The sequence below is a fragment of the Lissotriton helveticus genome, chromosome 2_1, assembly GCF_964261635.1.
Source record: "Lissotriton helveticus chromosome 2_1, aLisHel1.1, whole genome shotgun sequence".
NCBI classification, from domain to species: Eukaryota; Metazoa; Chordata; class Amphibia; order Caudata; family Salamandridae; genus Lissotriton; species Lissotriton helveticus.
In genome coordinates, this window is record NC_136059.1 from 881,215,218 (window position 1) to 881,238,256 (window position 23,039).

Below are 23,039 nucleotides of genomic sequence, written 5' to 3' on the forward strand. Positions count from 1 at the left end.
GGTTTCATTGATAGTTTTGAAAAAAAAAGAGCGGGAGGGAGATGGGGAGCATGGAAAGATAAAAATTGACGATGGGGAGGAGCTTCATTTTAATAGTTGAGAGTCGTCCCCACCAGGATAGAAAAAGGGGGGACCAACCATCAATGAGATTAGATAGCTTTTTCAGTATATCTGCATGATTAATATTAATGGTTTCTCTAATAGTGTTTGCATAGAGGACACCTAAACATTTTATGTTTCTAGGATTCCATTGAAATCCAGAACATTGAAACATGTGAGAGAGGCAACATTTGTTTAAAGGTAAAACCTCAGATTTATCAATATTTAACTTGTAACCAGAAACTAAAAGAGTATTCATTTAGTAAGGAGAAAAGAGAAGGCAAGGAAGTAGAAGAGTTAGAAATGTATAGAAGAATGTCGTCAGCATAGGCAGTATATTTAATATCAATATTCTGAAATTTAAAACCAGTATAAGAAGAGGAACGCCTAATTTTTTCTAGAAAAGGTTCTAAGGCAAGGATGAAAAGAAGAGGGGAAAGGGGGAATCCTTGTCTAGTACTCCTGTGGAGAGAGAAGTAATTAGATTGAGAGCTGTTGACCCAAATGGAAGTAGAGGGGGCAGAGTATAGTAGTTGAATAAGCTGAATAATATGGGTACTAAAACCATGCCATCTCAATGCTCCAAACATAAAGTCCCAGCTCACCCTATCGAATGCTTTCTCAGGATCTAATGTGATAGCTGCAACCGGAGAGACCATCTTGGAAGCAAGGTGAATGATATTGAGAAAGGTTCTTGAATTGTTACTAATTGATCTACCCTTAACAAACCCCGATTGATAAATATTAATAAGATCAGGGATAACTTTATTAATGCGTATGGCAAGAATTTTGGCATACATTTTACAATCCGTATTAATTAAAGAGATGGGTCTATAATTTTCACACAAGGAAGGATCTTTATCTTTTTTAGGGATCAAGCATAGCATTGCCTGAGTAAAAGAACCAGTGGATTTACCATTAGTTAAAAAATAGCTAATTAGCTAGAGTAAATGGGGGACTAAAATTGATTTAAAATGAAGATAAAAGCAAACGGTAAAGCCATCTGGGCCAGGAGTTTTATCCTTGGGCAGCTGAGTAATAGCATTGACTATTTCTTTGTCTGAAATGGCAGTATCTAGAGATGTGAGATCTATAGAAGTGTCTGGAGATTTAGGAATGGTTTGGAAAAATGAATCAATTTTTGCAGATGACGGAATAGATTCTGGAGTGTATAGGGAGGTATAATGCTGAACAAAACAGTCCAGAATTTCATCATTTGAAGAATGACAAACTCCCATACTATCTTTAATAGCGATCATTTCGGATTTTTGCTTCTTAATTTTAAGATAGTTTGCAAGAGATTTACCCGCCTTATTCCGTCCACCATACATCTTTGCATTAAATCTAAGAAGACTATTACTGGCAGAATCCCATGAGTATTTATTGTATTGCATTTTAGCTTTAATAAGAAAGGATAGTGTGTCAGTGGAGTTTGTTGTGAAATATTGATGTTCAAAGTCTTTAATCTGTTTAAGGATAAGGGAAGACTGCAAGAGCGCTTTCTTCTTCTTCTGAGATACATAAGCAATGATAAGTCCTCGTGCAGCAGCCTTAAAGGCATCCCAAACAGAATGAAATTGAGAAGTAGAATGAAGAATATTAAAGAAAAACTCGTTCATAAAGAGAGTATATTGTTCAAAAATTGGGAATCTAAGAGGAAGGAATTGTTAAAGTGCCAGCGACAAGAGGTGGGAGGGGGTGAGGGCTAATCCATATCTAAGATGACAGGGGCGTGGTCAGAAATGAGGATGGAGCCTATTTCTGAATTAGTCAAGAATTGCAAGGCGTGTTGTGTAAGGAAAATGTAATCAATTTGAGAGGTAGATTTATGAACAGGGGAAAAGAAGGAAAATACTAATGTATCAGGATGAGAAATTCTCCATGAGTCTATAAGGCCTCTAGAAGAAATGGCTCTATAGAAGGATTTTTGCATCTTGTTGGGAACCTATCTGGTTTGTGACTTCGATCTAAAAAGGGGTCCATGAGTTGGTTACAATCCCCACCTACAGTTAAGCTATCAGCTGAATGCGAAGAGAGAACAGTAGAAAATGTTTTCCCAAAGGCTAAATCAATTCCATTAGGACCATATACATTACAAAAGGAAAGGTGAATATCATTAACAGTAGTATTTAAAAACAACCATCTACCATTATTTTCATGAAACTCATTTTGTAACTGAACATTTAACGATTTGTGAAACAGAATAACCACACCATTTTTATTATTCACTGCCGGAGAACAAAAGATTTTTCCTTCCCAATTCCTACGCAGTGAAGACAAATCTTGTAATTTAAGGTGTGTTTCTTGCAACAATGCAATCTGACATTTCAATCTTGCCAAAGGAGATAAAACTTGCTGTTTTTTGACAGAGTTGCGAATTCCTTTAACATTCCAGGAAATAACGCGAAGACCTTTCATGAGTACATATTAAGTAAAGGTAAGCATAAGAATGAAGAAAGGTGAGCTACAGAAGAGAGTAGAGAATAAATTAACGAGGAAGAGAGTGGAGAAACAAAAAGAGTAGAGAATAACACAAGAAAAAGGTATGCGTAAGAAATAATCGCAGCAGGTACAAGATAAGAGAAAAGTACGAAACCATAGGTTGAGATAAAATAGAAGTAAAAAAGTTAGAAGAAAGTGAAAAGAAGAATAATGTTGCCAGAAAAACAATAGAGGGAAGAGAAAATGTGTGAAAGAAGCTAAAAAGGAAAAGATGACAAAAAGCCAAGGGGCTTTAGTCATGACAATGAAATAAAAAAGAACAAGGAACATTTTTGAAGGAGGGGGAAATGGCAAAACCAGAACAGCCACACCACTGGGGAAGGGGGGGCACTGAGAAATAAATATCACTAATACAAAATCAGATGAAAAGTAAGGGGTAAAGCAGCCCAAAACTGAGAAAAAGAAAAACAGGTATAACAAATGAGACAAGGAAACGGGTGCTTACCAGAGACCAGGGGACAAGTCGACCGGAGACATCAAACAAACAGACAAACGGATGGTATATGCGGGAATCTTCAACCACAGCACCAGAAAACCTAAAAACGAGTAAAAGGAGAAATTAACAATGACAAACACCAAATGCACAGCCACAGGATTTAAACAGAAGACATATTAAACAATCAATGTTTGCCAAGTTCCATGTGCTACTCTCGATGTGTATGAATGAACTTCCGGAGATCAGCTGGATCCTCAAAAGAAAAAATTCTGTCCTTGTAGGTTATTTTAAAGAAACAGGGGTGTATGAGGCCATAGCGAGCGTTCATGGATTTTAATGCTGGCCGGAGGTTGAGAAATTCTTTGCGTCCGCTGGCAGTTGGTTTGGATACATCCTGACTGAAAAAAACCTTGTGGCCTGACCAGTACATTTGTTTATGTTGTTTGGCAGCCGTTAGGAGTTCCATAAGATCAGAGTATAACAGAAAATAGGCTATGATACCTCGTGGTTTGGTGGAGAAAGATGCAGTTTGAGGCCCTAATCGATGTGCTCTTGGCCTATCAAAATCAGCAGATTTTAATATTCAAACAATAGGCAAAACCGGAGTTTTCAGAAATGTGATCATGTCGGAGCCTTCAGATCCCTCTGGAATATCGTAAATTCGAAGATCATTGCGCCGGTTCCGTTTTTCTAAATTTCTTAAGTTGATGAACTTCCTTGGTATTATTATTATTATTACATTTTTGTATGGTGCAACAGCTACCTGGAGGTTTTCCGGCGCCCTGGACCTCTGCTAAGAAAAGGAAAAGTCTAGGAAATTATCGATTAAATAGCCATGTCCTAATGCCTTTTCGAAATTTAACATAATTCTGTTCATGACGAAGTGAGAGTGGTAAGGAATTCCACAATGCAGGAGCTAACTGAGCAAAGGAACTACCACCCATCCGGACTCGTTTGAATCTTGGGATCACAAATGTAGCCTGTTTCGATGAGGGAAGATGGCGAGTGGGAATGTATTGTTTAACCAACTCAGAGATAACTGGGAGCCTTACCAGTATTGATTCTGTGCATAAAACAAAGTGCTTTGAATTTAGAGCAGTTTCCAATCTTTAGCCAGTGTAGATCGCGGAGGTAGCTTGTAATGTGGGTCATTCTAGGAAGACGGTATAGAAGTCTGGCTGCAGCATTTTGGACCACTTGCAACCGACGAATAACCTCTTTAGTATAAGACGTTCCCGTAGTATAAGACGTTCCCGTAGTCCAACATTGACACAATCAAGGCCTGGACTACTGTCTTTTGTGCCCCTTCTGGTAGCAGCCATAGAATTTTTCTCGGTACAAAAGGGGGTGGTGATGGACTGAGCATCTGAACCAATCAAACACTCACACCCAGTCAAAAGATCTGGGTTTAATCCATCACCGTTCTTTAGCCCACTCTGCCACCCCAGTTCAGACATGGCTATATGCAAATCAGTCTGACCCTGTGCCTCATGGGAACAGTCCAGCCCGAACTGCCAAGCCATGTCTTCCCTGGACCGGAAACAAGCTTCCGAGGACCGATTTCTGGCATTACCGCCGTCTTCAGCCCGGCTTGCTTGAATCCAGTGGCAAAGTGAACAAGGGACTCACGTCTGACCATACCCTGCCACACTTATGGCGGCGAAAAGCGGTACAAAAGGGGGTGGTGATGGACGGAGCATCTGAACCAATCAAACACTCACACCCAGTCAAAAGATCTGGGTTTAATCCATCACCGTTCTTTAGCCCACTCTGCCACCCCAGTTCAGACATGGCTATATGCAAATCAGTCTGACCCTGTGCCTCATGGGAACAGTCCAGCCCGAACTGCCAAGCCATGTCTTCCCTGGACCGGAAACAAGCTTCCGAGGACCGGTTTCTGGCATTGCAGCCGTCTTCAGCCCGGCTTGCTTGAATCCAGTCGCAAAGTGAGCAAGGGACTCACGTCTGAGCATACCCTGCCACACTTATGGCGGCCAAAAGGGGTACAAAAGGGGGTGGTGATGGACGGAGCATCTGAACCAATCAAACACTCACACCCAGTCAAAAGATCTGGGTTTAATCCATCACTGTTTTTCTCAGCCATTTTAAGATGGCGAAGCATATTGAGGTGGTCTTAACTGCTTGTTGTCGCATGGACAGTTGGTCATCAATAATGGTGCCCAAGTTGCGAACAGACTGCGACGGTTGAAGAGTAGGACCCATTTGGGTCGGCCAATAATGCTGTGGGCCCCATAGCTCCTTCTGTTCACCAAAGATGAGAAGCTCTGTTTTCCTGCCTTTTAACTTCAATTTGTTGGAGTGCATCCATTCAGCAATCTTTTGAAGTCCTGTTTGAAGAGGGGACACCTTAGACTTGTCATCTGTAGATAAAGAGAAAACAAGCTGGGTGTCGTCTGCGTAGGAGAATATTGTAAGGCCCGCTTCTTCTGCTATAGCTGCTAATATAAACATTAAAAAGCAGTGGACTTAAGAAAGAGCCTTGAGGCACTCCATGAGGGGAAACGAGAGAGTTGGAGTTATTATTCTTAGTGAAAACCTGGAAAGTACGATTCGATAAAAAGCTCTCCAGCCATTTCAGGGCAGTGCCACCAACACCCTTCGATTTAAGAGTTTGGACCAGGGTCACATGGGATAGGTATGGTGTCAAAGGCGGCACTCAAATCTAGTAGTATGAGTCCCTCTGTGCTACCCTTGTCCAAACTCTGACGAATCGTTTCCGCCACTCCCAGGAGTGTTGACTCAGTTGAATAGCCTGCTCTGAACCCGGATTGGGACGGGTGCAAGAGATATTGGGAATTCACAAATGTAGTCAGTTGATTATTGAAATGTTTTTTTAAATTTTGGAAAATGCAGGCAGGAGTGAGAAAATACTTTCGGATCAGTGTTCGCTTGCTTCAGCAAGGGGAGAACCATTGAGTGTTTCCAAATGTCTGGCACCACTGCTTCCTTAATTAAGGCATTAAGGCGTTCCCTAATCCCCTTTAAGATCCGGGGATACAGTTTTTTAGAATATGTACAGGGACAGGGTCCTTCGGGGAGCCCGACTTAATGCTATTTAATATATCCATAAAAGATGTTGTGTCTAGCAGTTGCCAACTAGTAAGTATGTTCCTAGAAGATTCTACCGGCTCACTAAGAGGAGGGGGAGTTGCTGACGTTTGAATGGGTTCAGGGCTCTGTTCTCCGTTTATACTAAATTCGGTATAAATAATATATAAAGAGGGCAAACCGCGAGAGGAATGTGCATCATACAGACCAATATCTCTCCTGAACACCGAGGTGAAACTCCTTGCGACAGTCCTGGCAATGCGACTGCGATCAGTGATGCCTGACCTGATACACTTTGATCAGACAGGCTTTCTACCCGACAGGGCCACGAAATTCAACCTCAGACGCACAGACAACTGGCTGCAAGAGGTGAAAGACAGAGAATCCCCGCATTGGTTCCTCTCCCTTGATGCAGAGAAAGCCTTTGACGTGGTTCATTGGCCATTTTTAGAGGGGGTACTGGAAAAATTTGGCTTTGGCCCCAAATTTCGGGCCTGGGTTCGGCTCCTCTACACTGCGCCACGAGCTAGAGTGTGGGTTAATGGAAGCTTGTCTCGAGAATTCCAAATCCAGAGGGGGACTCGACAGGGATGCCCTCTGTCGCCCCTCTTATTCACACTCACCATTAAAATCCTGGCATCCCGGGTTCGACAGAACTCTACAATCAGCGGATTTAGAATAACGAACACCGATCTGGCCCAGGAGAAGTTGTCCCTTTATGCGGACGATGTCCTCCTATACATCACCAACCCGGAGACAACCATCCCAGAACTTTTTCTCGAACTGGAAGCCTATGGTCAACACTCTGGTTACACGATTAATTGGCATAAATCAATCCTATACGACCCTGGGGGCGGTAACCACTGGACCACGTTGCCACGACAATTAATTACCACTACAGAAGGTTTTCAGTATCTAGGGATTTATATCACCCTCGATAAGTCACTCTCGCTACAGAAAAATATAGACAGGGTCTCTCGGAACCACAGACATGGAGAGATGGAGACGCCTGCCACTTACACTCTTGGGTCGGGCGGCCATATATAAAATGATTATTCTTCCCAAATACTTATATGCTCTGCAAAATGAATATTATCCCCTCCCGGAGACGCTACTGCATAAACTCCACTCGGATCTTCGGACCTTTCTCTGGTTAGGAAAACAACCCAGAATAGCATTGACTACGCTCCAAAGGCACCAGTACAGTGGCGGAATTTCGCTCCCGAACCTAGAAGCCTACTATTGGGCAGAACACACGGTCCCGATTAATGAATGGTTACACACACCGGCGGACCACCCCACATATACATTAGAACGACATACACTGTCCTCCCACAACCTATTGCACTACCTCTATGGCGGCCCCACAAAACGAGCACTCCTTCCGGCGACCTCGATAACATTACATGCCTGGACTAAGGCCATGAAACGCACAGGCTGGGATAGGACTCCCACCCGACAGACACCATTGTGGCATTGTTTATTGCTACATGAACTACACAAACTAAGGGGTTTTAAACGATGGGATGACATCGGGATCTCCACTGTTGGCGATGTGATAGCCAGGGGGGATCTGAAGTCCTTCCAGGCTATGAGAGCCGAATTTGGACTCCAACACTCACAGATTTTCAAATATACCCAATTCCGCCATGCCTGGAGGGCGCAAAATATACACCTGTCGGGAATATCAGAATATGGGGAGGCTCTTACAGGAACAGATTCAGGGGAAAGCTGTCTCACTCACCTACAAAACATTAACCAACAACATGCTGGGAGACCTAGCGAAGCTTAGAAGTACTTGGGAGAGTGAGGTAGGGGCACTTGAGGACTTAGATTGGGACATGGTGTTAATGCATCCCCGGGACCTAGCGTTAATGCATCCCCGGGACCTAGCGATTAAATCCAGACTCCGCCTCATTCAATACAATGTGCTCCACAGAACTTATTATGACCGGGTACGTCTCTATAAGATGGGGAAAATAGAAAACGACAGATGTCTTAGATGTCACAGGACAGGCGGAGACTTTTATCATGTAATATGGTCATGTGGGGTAATCCAAACTTACTGGACCTGCATTTTTTCGGAACTACATGAGATACTTGAGGTACCACTTGCACAGGAGCCCAAGCTGGCTTTATTGGGGATGTCCAATGATGTGGATCTGCCGCGTCCCCTCATGATCTTTCTGGTTGTAGCTTTGGTAGTGGCAAAAAGGGACATAGCGAGACGATGGGGGTCTCCGATCCCCCCGGACTTGGAGGACTGGAGAGCTGGGTTAGATCTGTATATGGCGGCGGAGAGGGTGACCTACAAATCTAGAGGATGCCCTAAGAAGTTCCGAAAGATCTGGTCCAGGTGGAGACATTATCATGGACTCGATGGAGGTTTGGGAGATGGTTGAGCCCCTTCTTAACTTACTAGTCTCTGTGGGCGGCGGAGGGCGAGTAGGGGAAGGAAATCTGGAAGAAGCTTATTCATCGATCGGTCTTCTTTATTAACTTTATAATGTGAAAGATTCCAACTGTATGCGATTGTAGGGAGGTGGGTTTGGCAATAGAGGGATGAACGTTGCTAAATGTATGACTGTATTGTTGAGTTTTACTCAAAATGCAAATAAAAATGTTATAAAAAAAATAAAAATAAAATTTCGGTATAAATTTTCTCATTAAAATAACTCGCTAGCTGTTCACATTGTGTTACAGATAGTTTAGGGTGTTCTGATTGGTGTGCTGCACGCGGCAGTTCTTGTACCACTTTAAAAAGAAGTTTCAGATTATTTTGTACAGCCAGAATGTTGTTTTTAGTATATTCCGCCCTTGCCGTCTTGCATAGTGACAGGTAAGCTTTAAACAAAGTGGTCCCAGTTACATGCACACTTAGCTCAACTAAAACATAAGTAAATCAAATACACAGATATTCAAAACACCATTGTTTTTAATCACAACGTGTAACAAAGATACATTTAATGAAAAAATACACAAGGTATATAAAATGTATAAAATATATAATGCCCCAGAAAAGTAGGGAAGGGTAGTGGTTGGATGGTGAAAGTAAAGAATAAGTCACAAAGGAATGAATACAAAACCAGTATTACTAAATTAGCACAGAGGAACAATTAATTCGTCAGTTGTTTGTACGATCATGCCTCAAACAAAATCACAAATAATAAATCAGGACAGAGGCTGAACATAAAACGGGGGGAGTGTCGACGTTTCGACCCAATTAGGTGCAGGCGTGACGTAAACCTTGCTAGAGGGTCTTCATCAGGACAGGAATAGTAGCAACAGGGGCGAAAGTCTGTGTGAGAAATGAATATATTATTTTACAATGGGTCGCAAGATCCCTAACAAAACTCATATGTACAAAATTGATTATTAAAAGGCCAAGAGGAGAACACACTCATATTAGGTGGTGAGGAATATATCAAGAAATACATCATAGGTAACAGTGGAGTGGTTACCAATGGACACTGGGTGGGGCAAAAAGACTTAGGAAAAAACAAAAATGAAAATTTTTCATATCGGCCCATTGATGGAGCAGTCTCAGATGATCTGTCATTGCACTTGGGCAAAACTTTATATACATAGCCATTATAAGGACTGAGTTCGAATACATATGTAGAAAATATACCATATGGGAAAAGTACCTTAGGATTGCATAATAGCGCAGTGGTATGATTAGGTAGCGGAGTTTTCAGGATGAAATTATCTCTAGGAAATCAAAAAAACAGTTCATTCAGATTATCTAATCATACAAATAAGATATAACCTTACTGGTCCCGTTACATTATCAAACAGAAACGAGGTTCAGTAGATACAACGGGTTGTAAATCTACCTGCGTTCCACATCCAATATATGGAAAATACTCAATATAGCTTTGACCATGATGGTAATATGAAGCCAATAAACCTTAAAGTAAACTAGTATCAAGCTACACTTACATGTTTATGGGAAAACAATGGCAGCACGTATAATAATGCTGTGACAGTCACTGTCTGGTTATAGTTTCAGCCGAGCAAGATGGAGCCCAAAGAATGTAAACGGGCACAGGAGCTGAAAATCAATCAGATAGAGGATTTGTGCCATTGCTCAAAGAGGTGTACGAGCCCAGCAGAACAACTTCAAAATAACATACCTGCCGGTACGTAGGAAAACGGCACGAAATCAACGTTACGGCTGAGAAGAACAATACCGGCATGTGCTGAGTAAAGTGGGGTGTTTACAGTTCATCGGCAAAGCCAATTCTATGGGAGGAGGGAAACGGCCAATTAATAATCTGGGTGCCGCACTGATGAACACGTTCAAATACCAAATTAATGTAGAGACATACCAGCAAGAACAGGGTGCGCGATGGCTGAGGTTTAACTGTGGTGATACACCAACCGCTGCACGGAACCAGCTCCAAACGTGCTTGCGCGGAATACTAAAATCTGCCGAACAAACAGGAAAATAATTGGTAACGCTGTCGCTTGGGGCAATCGATACCAATGTAATACCACGCGTTAAAAAGAGGGGGTAGTTTAAACATACCGTATGCCAATTTCTTTCATGCTCCACTCATGGAAACCTCAGTAACACTGGACCAAGCCAAGTGACACCGGAAGCAACCCATTTGAGCACTTCCTATTGAGTGCTGAACATGTGACACAGACCCGTCATGGTCACAAAAAAGGGACTAACGGGGAAGAAAGGTTAAATGCTGGTTGATCGTAAGAGAGCCTATTACATGGCCGCTGGTAATTCTAGGTATCAATGCATAGCGGTAGCGGATGTAATGGAGATTTACCAAAGGCACGATATGCATCATCTAACAATAATAGGTATATCCCCTATTGGCAAAAGGGTGCCTTTTACATATAACGCTGGTATATATCTTTGGCAGTCATCACAATGGTCCTGTTGGCATAATCTATCAACAGGGTTGGCAAATGAAGTTATGATGAAGAATAATAATGCAGTTAAAGGCGTACCTGTCAAACATGACGGTAAAGGCCATTTGGTGTAAAACATATCTCACAACATGCGCTAGATAAATCGGTGATCATGATGAAACAGACCTTCAAAATATAGCCCCATTTGCAAAATTCAGGCGTACCTGTCGAACATGACGGTAAAGGCCCTCTGGTATGAGACACATTACATAATTTGCAAAGAAAAAATTGATATTTACAATAAAACAGACATTCAGATTTTAATCATTGGTTACAAATTAGCCATTTGGGCAAAGGTACTCTCCGTTTCATTAAGCCCTGTTTTTACTGAGTCAAAAAGGAACATCCATTTTGCTTCACGAGTGTTGAGGATATTAGGAATGCTCCCTCCCCTTGCATTCAATGTGACTTTCTCAAGGATAACCCACCTCAGACTCTCTGGTGAGTGCTGCATAGTTTTGAAGTGGTCGACTAGCGGCGCTCCGATTACCTCGCATCTAATTCTGCTGATGTGTTGCAGAATCCTGACCTTGGCCCTCTGCTGAGTTTGGCCAATGTAAATTAGATCACACTCACACAAAATGGCATAAATTACGTTCTGGGTGTTACAGTTCGTAACAGAATTCAATGCAATTTTATGTTCCTTATACTCAAAAGTCTTAGTCTGAATTGTGTTATCACAAGCTTTACATTTCGTGCATCTATGATGGCCTGTGACAGGTGGAAGATTCCACAATGATAGAACAGTGGTCGGTTCTATGGAAGGAAGAAAAGACCGGACAACATGGTCTCTAATGTTTTTACCTCTTTTAAACGCATGGAGAGGCAATGATGGATAGTCAATTTCATCAGAAATTAGTGGCCAGTGCTTATTGACGATCTTTTTAATTCTATTGCTCTCTGTGGTGAAGGTGGTCACACACACCATCCGCATGTTCTTTTCTTCATCACATCGTTTAGGTTGCAATAAGCATTCTCTGGGATTATATCATGCTAGTTTTTTGGCCCTCTTAACTAGCCGTCTGGGATAGCCTCTCTGTATCAGTCTATTCATCAGATCGTCTGCTTGTTCCATGTATTGTAATTTGTCCGAGCAATTTCTGCGAATTCGCAAGAATTGCCCAATCGGCAGGTTGTCCCTAAGGGATCTGGGACGGTGACTCCCATATTGAAGGAGCGAATTCCGCTCGGTGAGTTTGCGGAAGAGAGTCGTCTTCTAAATCCCATCATCATTATAGATCGTAAGATCAAGGAAATCAACCCGACATGGATCAGATTTGAAAGTGAATTTGATATATCTTGATTGTAAATCCAGCCAATTTTGAAAAGCAGAAAGTTCAGTGCCAGTGCCATTCCAGATAATTAGGATATCGTCTATATAACGGACCCACACCCTTAAATGTTGTTTGAAAGGGTTCCGCTCATTGAGGATAATGTCTTCCTCAAATGCCGCCATATAGAGGATAGCCAGATCCGGGGCAAATGTAGCCCCCATAGCCACTCCCTTAGTTTGTAAGTAGAAGTGGTCCTGGAACATGAAAAAATTGCGCATCATAGCCAATCGTAGAAGTCCTATGATAAATCCTGTAGGAACCGGTACAGGGGACGTCCTCTGATCCAGGTACCGTGTCATGATAGTTAGTGCCTCCTCTTGAGGGATACTTGTGTAAAGCGACGTGATGTCACACGTAACCAACATCTCTTTCTGTGTGTCATAGGATAGGCCATCCACTATGCCTATCGTGTGCATAGTGTTACGAAGATATGTTGGTGTCGCCTCCGCTAAGGGTTTAAGAAAGAAATCAATATATCTACCCACCGGTTCCAACATCGAACCACACCCCGATACAATGGGTCTACCGGGTGGTTCACTTAAACTCTTATGTATTTTGGGTAATGTATATATCGTCGGTAACCTTGGAGTCTGTTGGTTGAGATAATTGAATTCCAACTCAGTAAGGAATCCTTCATCAAGGCCCGACCTAGTCAATTCAAGGATGTCTGATGCAAGTGCCAAAGAGGGATCAGTATTAAGTCTCCTGTAACTGACCCCATCGTTTAGCTGTTTGTAGATTTCATTTTTGTAGTTTTTAACATCCTGAACCACAATGGCGCCCCCCTTGTCCGTTGGTTTGATTATTATTTCTTTGTTGTTCCCAAGGGACTGAAGGGCACAAACACAAAATTGCATTGAATTCTCTTACGAACTGTAACACCCAGAACGTAATTTATGCCATTTTGTGTGAGTGTGATCTAATTTACATTGGCCAAACTCAGCAGAAGGCCAAGGTCAGGATTCTGCAACACATCAGCAGAATTAGATGCGAGGTAATCGGAGCGCCGCTAGTCGACCACTTCAAAACTATGCAGCACTCACCAGAGAGTCTGAGGTGGGTTATCCTTGAGAAAGTCACATTGAATGCAAGGGGAGGGAGCATTCCTAATATCCTCAACACTCGTGAAGCAAAATGGATGTTCCTTTTTGACTCAGTAAAAACAGGGCTTAATGCAACGGAGAGTACCTTTGCCCAAATGGCTAATTTGTAACCAATGATTAAAATCTGAATGTCTGTTTTATTGTAAATATCAATTTTTTCTTTGCAAATTATGTAATGTGTCTCATACCAGAGGGCCTTTACCGTCATGTTCGACAGGTACGCCTGAATTTTGCAAATGGGGCTATATTTTGAAGGTCTGTTTCATCATGATCACCGATTTATCTAGCGCATGTTGTGAGATATGTTTTACACCAAATGGCCTTTACCGTCATGTTTGACAGGTACGCCTTTAACTGCGTTATTATTCTTCATCATAACTTCATTTGCCAACCCTGTTGATAGATATGCCAACAGGACCATTGTGATGACTGCCAAAGATATATACCAGCGTTATATGTAAAAGGCACCCTTTTGCCAATAGGGGATATACCTATTATTGTTAGATGATGCATATCGTGCCTTTGGTAAATCTCCATTACATCCGCTACCGCTATGCATTGATACCTAGAATTACCAGCGGCCATGTAATAGGCTCTCTTACGATCAACCAGCATCTAACCTTTCTTCCCTGTTAGTCCCTTTTTTGTGACCATGACGGGTCTGTGTCACATGTTCAGCACTCAATAGGAAGTGCTCAAATGGGTTGCTTCCGGTGTCACTTGGCTTGGTCCAGTGTTACTGAGGTTTCCATGAGTGGAGCATGAAAGAAATTGGCATACGGTATGTTTAAACTACCCCCTCTTTTTAACGCGTGGTATTACATTGGTATCGATTGCCCCAAGCGACAGCGTTACCAATTATTTTCCTGTTTGTTCGGCAGATTTTAGTATTCCGCGCAAGCACGTTTGGAGCTGGTTCCGTGCAGCGGTTGGTGTATCACCACAGTTAAACCTCAGCCATCGCGCACCCTGTTCTTGCTGGTATGTCTCTACATTAATTTGGTATTTGAACGTGTTCATCAGTGCGGCACCCAGATTATTAATTGGCTGTTTCCCTCCTCCCATAGAATTGGCTTTGCCGATGAACTGTAAACACCCCACTTTACTCAGCACATGCCATTATTGTTCTTCTCAGCCGTAACGTTGATTTCGTGCCGTTTTCCTACGTACCGGCAGGTATGTTATTTTGAAGTTGTTCTGCTGGGCTCGTACACCTCTTTGAGCAATGGCACAAATCCTCTATCTGATTGATTTTCAGCTCCTGTGCCCGTTTACATTCTTTGGGCTCCATCTTGCTCGGCTGAAACTATAACCAGACAGTGACTGTCACAGCATTATTATACGTGCTGCCATTGTTTTCCCATAAACATGTAAGTGTAGCTTGATACTAGTTTACTTTAAGGTTTATTGGCTTCATATTACCATCATGGTCAAAGCTATATTGAGTATTTTCCATATATTGTATGTGGAACACAGGTAGATTTACAACCCGTTGTATCTACTGAACCTCGTTTCTGTTTGATAATGTAACGGGACCAGTAAGGTTATATCTTATTTGTATGATTAGATAATCTGAATGAACTGTTTTTTTGATTTCCTAGAGATAATTTCATCCTGAAAACTCCGCTACCTAATCATACCACTGCACTATTATGCAATCCTAAGGTACTTTTCCCATATGGTATATTTTCTACATATGTATTCGAACTCAGTCCTTATAATGGCTGTGTATATAAAGTTTTGCCCAAGTGCAATGACAGATCATCTGAGACTGCTCCATCAATGGGCCGATATGAAAAATTTTCATTTTTGTTTTTTCCTAAGTCTTTTTGCCCCACCCAGTGTCCATTGGTAACCACTCCACTGTTACCTATGATGTATTTCTTGATATATTCCTCACCACCTAATATGAGTGTGTTCTCCTCTTGGCCTTTTAATAATCAATTTTGTACATATGAGTTTTGTTAGGGATCTTGCAACCCATTGTAAAATAATATATTCATTTCTCACACAGACTTTCGCCCCTGTTGCTACTATTCCTGTCCTGATGAAGACCCTCTAGCAAGGTTTACGTCACGCCTGCACCTAATTGGGTCGAAACGTCGACACTCCCCCCGTTTTATGTTCAGCCTCTGTCCTGATTTATTATTTGTGATTTTGTTTGAGGCATGATCGTACAAACAACTGACGAATTAATTGTTCCTTTGTGCTAATTTAGTAATACTGGTTTTGTATTCATTCCTTTGTGACTTATTCTTTACTTTCACCATCCAACCACTCTCCTTAACTACTTTTCTGGGGCATTATATATTTTATACATTTTATATACCTTGTGTAGTTTTTCATTAAATGTATCTTTGTTACACGTTGTGATTAAAAACAATGGTGTTTTGAATATCTGTGTATTTGATTTACTTATGTTTTAGTTGAGCTAAGTGTGCATGTAACTGGGACCACTTTGTTTATAGCAACCCTTCGCCCAGGTCCCAGTGACTTCTGGGTTAACCCGTGTTTTTTAGCACAGGTAAGCTTTAAAGGCTTGCTTGTAAGACAGTTTTTCCGCCAGTGCATAATGTTTTCTCCACTGCCTCTCTAACACCTTACATCTCGTTTTTTCAGCTTTAAGTGTCTCTGAGAACCATGGGGCAGGAAGACGATGGTACCTCGGTTTGTTAAGTGGGATAAGAGTATCTGCTGACGCAGTTAACCAGTTATTAATGATCTTCGTATCCGAGATTTTGACTTCTTTTAAGTCTGGTTTCGAATTAAGCAGTTGAGCGTTTAAAAGGTCCATGCTTTTTCCAATTTCTGGACCAAATTGCGTCGGCAGTGGCGAATAATGTCTCCTGGTTCGCTACCTGCTTAAGCTTAAAGCTAACTAAGTAATTGTCTGACCAGAGTAAAGGTATAGTAGGATCGCATGTTATATTATTTAAGTTGGAAAAGATAGGGTCCAACAAGTGTCCTGCTTTATGCGTGGGGCCAGAATTACGTAGCGGCAAATTAAAAGCGTCCAAGTCAGAAATTAGCGTCAAAATTAGTGGCTTCAAGTAAATGAGGAGCAATAAAATCCGGGAGCACAGCCGCCCAGGCTCCTGCTAATCCCGGGGGGGGGGGGGGGCGGTAAATCAGCATCCACAAAAAAGTAAATTGGGGTGTGAGAGCTAGTTTAAATAGTCCAGCTTCACAGTTATTTAGCGGTAATTCCTCCCATTTACAAATGAATTCCTTTGTCAAAATAATACCAATGCCTCCTCCTATTTTATTTTTACGATCCATTCTGAGGATCAAATAGTTCAAGGGAATTGCAGTTGCGATGTCAGGTCCTGAGCTGTCATTAAGCCATGTTTCCGTCAGGAAGATTGCATCAGGCTGAAAATTACTTATTAAGTCGTTTATATCTTCTTTATGTTTTGGAAGCGATCTACAGTTTATGCTGAAAAATCGATAGTCTTTGGTAGAAGTTTCCTCTTTATACTTCACACAGGGAGTAGGATTATTGTGGACCAAAGTTCCAGCTCCCGGAAGTTGTAAGCTCAAAGAGAGGGAGAAGTTGCAGCAGGGGCAAGGGGCAGATGGATTCTCTGGTGTCAGCACCTTACAATTCCTTTGACAGTTAGGGTGAAGCTTGTTGAGGTCTTCATGGGAGTATATATGGGAAGGCATATTTTGAGCAGGGGGTATAGCCCCTGGTCCCTTTCTAGCGCGGACGGGCGCAGACGGGCTTGCCTTTGGTGCACCCGCTGCGCGCGTCCGCTGCGCGTCGCACTCATGTGCTCCTTAAATAGTATGGTTAAAAGTAGTCCTGTCCTCTAACCCGGAAGAGATGTCTCTACCGCCTTCACTCCCTCTACAACAACCTAGAAAAACCTGTGGTGGACCGGGGAGTTGGCGGAATGAACTGCGGGTGTCAGAGAAACAGTGTTCAGCGGTGAGTGACCAAAAGAATTTCCACAAGTTAAAAACAGTGTGCTCGAAATAAATTGAACTATTTAAGGGTCTCAACTTTGGCCACGACATCCTGTGCTTCACTCACCTTTTGTTCCACATCAGATAATCTCATATCAAGGCCAGACCATTTCTATTCAATTATTTGGAGGGTGGAGGTAGTTTCCAGCATGAAGGGGCGGAAGAGACGCAATTCGTCCATGAGGTCCTCCTAAGTGATGGGAAGAAGGGACTTAGTTGGAGAGGAAGGGTCTTTTTTGAGGCGTTTACTGTTGTTGACTTTTGAGTCCTTCCGACCTCCAGGACAAAAAGCTGCGTTAAATCAAATATAGTCCACTTATGAGGAGAGCATTTTGGAGATCTCAGCGTGTTGTTGACAGAATGCGCTGCATAACAGTTGAATACAGGAAGAGGCTAGCGCAGACACAATGACTGCCGCAAAACTATCAACCATACTACCAATAAAGCTATGCAGAGTAGAATGCCAAGCAAAAATTGCTTATAAAGTGGCATCAGTAGTAATATTGAGTGGAACTCAGAGTCTTCAAGGTGTGTTCACATCAAAGGCCACGAGATGAAGTAGAAGTGACTATACTTGAAGGAGTTCACACGCTGCAGAGAAAAAAACCCAGAAGAATAGGCTTCAAGAGTGCACATTTGGTGATAATCTCAGAGCAAACAAAGAAATTAGGCGGGTTTGTTGTAATGTGGAGGTTTTATTCTATGCAAGATACAACACTGGTCATTCTGAGGGGATTCACAGAGCGCCGCAAACAGGTCTGAAAATCGCCTTGTAGCTCCTGGCAGTTCACACACTGCGTAGAGACTTGTGAGGAGTTAAATGCACAGCAAAAAAAAAGGTCTCTCACTGTAGCAGTAACACCAAAGTGGATGTAGAGTTCTCTAGGTGTAAACACGACAAGAGCAATGAGCTGAGGCAATAGTAACTGAACCCGAGTGAGAGTACACCTTGTCCAGAGACACCTCATAAAAATAAGAGGTCCACATTTAGTTAAAAGCGCCAAGCAAACAAAGAGACTAGGCATATTTACTTGTAGTGAAGAGATCCCTCTCTGTGCAGGTCACAATGCGGGACATTTTGACAGGATTCACTAGCCTCCGTTATCAGCAGGCATCAGGGATTAGCAGGGCAAGCCAAAGTCCATAAAAAACAGGGTCACAACATCTTTAGTGCGAGTCGGAAACACGCCCACAAGCTCCTAGCGGTTTCCGACAAAAGCGCACGTAATTAAAGGCAGCTGCAGCACCGTTGAAGTGTCCCTTCGTGAGGCGATGCGTCCTGGCGCTTCAGAGCCTCCTCAGGGTGCGGTCATCTTGCCGCCGCGTGCCTCCTCTTCTTGCTAGGATTGAAAGTTTATTATTAAATTAAAAAAGATATAATTAAACACACACACTGTCCTTTAAATGTTGAAATGATTTAAATAATTCGAAATACATTATATCTTGTGGGATGTTACATTATTCCCTGCCTTCATAATTTTCTATGATAGTGTGTTACAGTACCTATGAGTGTCCATATGCGGTGCTTTACTTACTCCAAGGCTGGGCTAGCGTACACTTGAGCTTGTTATGACCCATTGTGGGCTGTAGTAACTTTAGAAGTGTAAGTTTGATAGTAGCAATGGTCTTGATCTTTTGTAGGTGTGTGCTTGTACTTACACATGCCTCCATTAATGATTCCTTCAATTTCCCTGAACCTCTCCCATTAAGTAGTAAGTTTTCACAATTTTATTTTCCATCCACTCCTCCTTGTCTCTACCTCACTTACTGAAAGAATATACACCTACTTGTGCGGCGATCTCCACTGAGAAAATATGAGAGTGACGGAGGCAGAGACTTCCGGCCGCAGGTTTGCATTCTGTAGTAGTTGGGTACTACTACAGAAGTATACAAAATGCAGCTTGTAAATTGCACCACATGTATTTTTTATGTATGATTATATTTGACTATATGATGCTGGTGAGATAACTAAAAATTGGTGGACAGTGTGTTTGCATCCATCTTTTGCACAGGTGCATGGGTTGAACCTCAAACTCTGTATTTTGATGATGACAATAAAATATGGTTGTAAAGATAAGAGGCAAACAGCCTGATTCATGAAGAAAAGAAACAGCGACTCTCAAATAGCGATTCACAGCGATTCGCAAATGGAAAGGCGCAGATCGGAATAAATCATAGATAGCGAGTAATCAAAGCGATTCGCACACGGGCGCTAAAATCGATAGCGAGAAAATGAAATCGCCGAAAAAGTCGCAAAAACCCAGATATTCCGTCTCTATTTAGCGCCACGCAAATCCACATTAGCGACATCTCGCCAGTAGCGAGAACTCACCAACGGGAAGTCGCTTTACGAGCGCCGGAATGACGTCGCAACCAGGAAGCAGGCAGTTGCCACACCCATTGTGAACTGCGAGGCCGACCGCGAGTCTGCAGCGAAACAGAGAGCTCCTACCGGGACACCTCCAAAGTAGCGCTAGTCACCCTTCAGCGACAGTAGCAATGACAGAGGAGACTGCACCAGGGCCCAGTGACACCGGGCGCAAGAGAAAGCTCAAGTTTACCGAGCCGGAGTTGGAGCACCTCATCGAGGGAGTGGTTGAAAACCACGCAAAACTATTCGGAAAGGACTCCCGGAGGGTGCCAGAGATGGAGAGACGTCGCATCTGGCTAGCAATTTCTGCCAAAGTGAACGCTGTGGGCGTGACACACAGGTCACTGGACGAATTAAAGAAGAGGTGGTACGACCTCCGAGGTCGTGCCAAGGAAAGGGTGGCAGAGAGGCTGGGCGAGGCATCTGGTACTGGGGGCGGAGACCCTACTGTCCCTCCCAATACCCCCATGGAGGACCGCGTGGAGGACACCCTCGAGACAGAGGCATGCATAGGTGTCACCAACCTGGACTCATCCCGACCCAGCCAAGACAGCCAAGGTAAGTGGCATGCGACTGCGACCCTGTCCCCTACCAATGGCCTTGGCCCTATAGCCTCCCATATGCATTCCAAGTCATACAAACAATGCACATGAGATCATGGCCACAAGCAATGTCGGACATGTAGACTGCCCATAATGTAAAAGAACCCCAAAGCAGCCACACGTAACCCAAAATAAGCTATCGCTAAGCTGTACGTGTGACAGATACATGGCATTAATGTAAGTCCAATTCCCCTCACAGGTGGCGGCGACTACAGCAGCGACAGCAACATGCTGCGGATCGATGAGTCAGAAGAGGATGCGGAGGAGGTGCCAACACCAACACCTCCTGCACCATCAGGCGTAGCCCCACACACCGCAGCCAGGCCAACACCAACAGGTCCAGCACCATCATTGGCAGCACCAATCCCTGCAGCCAGGGCCAGACCAACAGCGCCAGCACCATCCGGCGCTGCACCTAACCCTGCAGCCAGGGCGAGACAAACAGCGCCAGCACCATCCGGCACAGCACCTAACCCTGCAGGCAGGGCCAGACAAACAGCGCCAGCACCATCCGGCGCAGCACCTAACCCTGCAGCCAGGGCCAGACAAACAGCGCCAGCACCATCCGGCGCAGCACCTAACCCTGCAGGCAGGGCCAGACCAACAGCTTCAGCACCATCAGGTGCTGCACCTTTGCCAAGCACAACTCCACCACCCGTGGCACCATCTACTCCTGGTGCATCAACTGCGGTGACTGTGCACACACCCACTGTGGACAGCCAGCAGAGCAGCCATGTCAGGGCTTCCCACCATGACACATCACACAGCGGCAGGAGGGGGATGGCTGTGCGCATGCCAGGCATGAGCACTGAGCGCCGGATGCTACGCATTCACCAACAGCAGGCACGACGGCAAGGGGCCATCCAGCTGCAACTACATAAAATTGCCCGCAATGTGGCCAATGTGGGTGGTAGGATTGAGCGCATGGCGGCAGCCATGGAGGCCAACACTGCTGCAGTTATATCGCAGCGCAACTCCGCCCGCCGACGCCACCGGCAGCTCCTAACGCGCCTGACAGCCTACACCCGCTCGAACTACATAATGGGGAATGCCACCTCCCAGCTATCACGACGGTGCCTGGCGCAGCAGCAGCAGCTGATACAATGTGTCGAGGATATTGGACGGGTGCTGGAGCAGGTCACCACTGCCGTACTGGCACTCCATCCTACTAGTGAAGGCAATGTGGGGAGGGACGACACCAGTGAGTGCGCCTCCAGTGTCAGCAGCTTGTCTGCCTCAATGGTTGGCGTGTTACGCCGCAGCACCAGGCCCACTGCAGGGACACGTGCCGTCCCAGAGGAAGAGCCAGAGCGTCGTTTGGGGGCTGCGCGGCGGAGGCGCAATTGAGTTACTTGCAAGTTGCCTAGTTAATGCTGATGATACAAGCATGTCCAGTGGCTAGTTAGGAGCAGTATGGCGCAATACTGCTGCAAAATTATGAATGTAGACTTTACGTTATTATTGTGGATTTAACAATAATATTTATTCATGCAACATACATGGGCCTCCTGTCATTTTTTACATTGCCATGCAGGAGTGAATGTTGGGTGTGTGGATTGTGGCCTTCAGAAACTGTTCATAGTGATGTGGTTGCGCCGTCTGTGTCCTTCAGCAGGGTTCTCCCCGCGTGCATGCCGCACATGTGCTGGCGGACGGTCGTCCCCTTCAGACTCACTGCCAGAGATCTCGACTGGTATCCGGCGCTTGGTTGCAATGTTGTGTAACATTGCGCAGACAGCCACAATGCGGCAGCACACATCAGGACTGTAGTACATGGCCCCACCTGTCTTGTGCAGTATGCGGAACCGGCTCTTGAGTAGGCCGAATGTCCGTTCTATACAATTCCTTGTCCGTATGTGAGAAACATTGTACCGCCGTTGCTGTGGTGTAGCCGGGTTGAGGTATGGGGTGAGGAGGTATTCCCGGAGGGCGTAGCCGCTGTCACCTGCATGTGAGGGGCAGAGGGTGAGTGCCTGTGCTGCGCAGCTACATCATTGCAATGTGTAATTGTTGACAATGTGTACTTACCAAGTAGGTGTCCTTCCCCAAATTCTCCCCTGGCCAGTCGTGTGTGGAGGCCGCTGTGCCGGAATATAAAAGAGTCATGGGTACTCCCTGGGTACTGGGCCACGATGTCAGTTATGATAGTCTTGGCATTGCAGACCATCTGTATGTTGAGGGAGTGGTATGACTTCCGATTCCGGTACATGTACTCCGTCGCAGCTGGGGGGCAGATGGCAATGTGGGTGCAGTCTATGCATCCTATCACAGATGGGAAATGGGCCACATTGTAGAAGTTTAACTTTGTCAAGTCCAGTTCCTGTTGGCTGGTGGGGAATCTGATGTGTCGGTGTAGCTGGGTGAGCATTGCGTCAACAAAACTCCGGAGGCAGCGTGACATGGTGGGCTGGGATATCCCCCCTGCTGCGGCTACTATCCCCTGGAAGCTACCAGAGGCCAGGAGGTGCAGGCTACACAATACCTGTACATGTGTAGGCACTGCATTGGTCCGCCTTGTTGGGTGCTGCATCAGGGGGTGAAGGTCGTGTATGAGTTGGATTATCATGGCCCCATTCAACCGGTACTTCGCATAGATCTGCTCCCTGGTTTGTCCCAGCAGGG

General features: G+C 44.2%; 1 protein-coding gene across 1 annotated transcript in view; it reads left to right on the forward strand.

Moving 5' to 3' along the window:
• Positions 1-23,039, forward strand: part of ISOC1 (isochorismatase domain containing 1) — a 130,192-nt gene that overhangs the window by 101,732 nt on the left and 5,421 nt on the right. The window lies entirely within an intron of this gene.